The following is an 850-nucleotide window of genomic DNA, read 5'->3' on the forward strand; positions in this document are numbered from 1 at the left end:
TAGAATTGAGGGGTGGCTCGGTTTGGCCTCCGGTGCAGCAAGGGCTTACCTGGAGGCGACGGGCTCCACCAAAGTACACGCCGCATCCAGAGTCCATCTGTTTTAATTGAAATCTCAGCAACGGGCACATAACTTGAAAAGGGCACGGTGCCTACGGTGCAGGAGACGCTCATCCAAATATAGATGAGCCGGCCGCTGGGCGCCTCGATGGAATCTGCGGCTTTCCGGTGCTGCCTGTACTTTCAACGTCTGCTTAATATTCATGTCACGCAATCAAGCGCAAATAGTCTTATTTGTTAGCTCTCTCAACAACTTGTTCTGCCTATGCTTAAAGTATCAAAACGGTGGTTTGTAAAAAAGTGCCGTTTAGGAACTAATTTTGAAAGCAGATGAAACCAATTTGCGGCCATAGTGCCAGCGTCTTGTTCTAATTTGCCCCGATGTTTAAAATTGATCATTAGGATCTATTGTAAGGTTCTTTATGAATAACTGCTCTTCGAAACGTAACAAGGGTTTGAAACTTATGTAAGAAAAACAAAGTCTTTAAATTGCGGAAACATTCGTTTGTTTTACAAACCACGCTCTTCGAATTACGAACCGGGTCTGTTCGTAATGTGAAGAAGAGTCGTTTGTAATATGGCTGGGTAAAATTTTGCAAAATTTGGTCCTTTTAGCTGAAAGTGCAAAGTGCCTCTGCGATCTCGTGTCACCTGTCATATTTTTTTATGGCTTGCTTACTTTTGATCCGTTGGGGCGAGGAGGGTAGGGGCATCAGCACAGGCAGGCACGTGCACCGACTCTTCAGCTTTCGGAATGCAGTGGAAGCTTTGCCGTCTCCTATTATTGTGTA

The 850-nt window shown here is 45.2% G+C and overlaps 1 protein-coding gene across 1 annotated transcript in view; it reads left to right on the plus strand.

Annotated features, from left to right (window-relative positions):
- LOC113210666 (protein turtle homolog B) overlaps window positions 1–850 on the plus strand; it is a 359,298-nt gene that overhangs the window by 318,911 nt on the left and 39,537 nt on the right. The gene's annotated exons all lie outside the window — the stretch shown is intronic.

Source organism: Frankliniella occidentalis, unplaced genomic scaffold, assembly GCF_000697945.3.
Source record: "Frankliniella occidentalis isolate FOCC.00 unplaced genomic scaffold, Focc_3.1 Scaffold18, whole genome shotgun sequence".
Classification (NCBI taxonomy): Eukaryota; Metazoa; Arthropoda; class Insecta; order Thysanoptera; family Thripidae; genus Frankliniella; species Frankliniella occidentalis.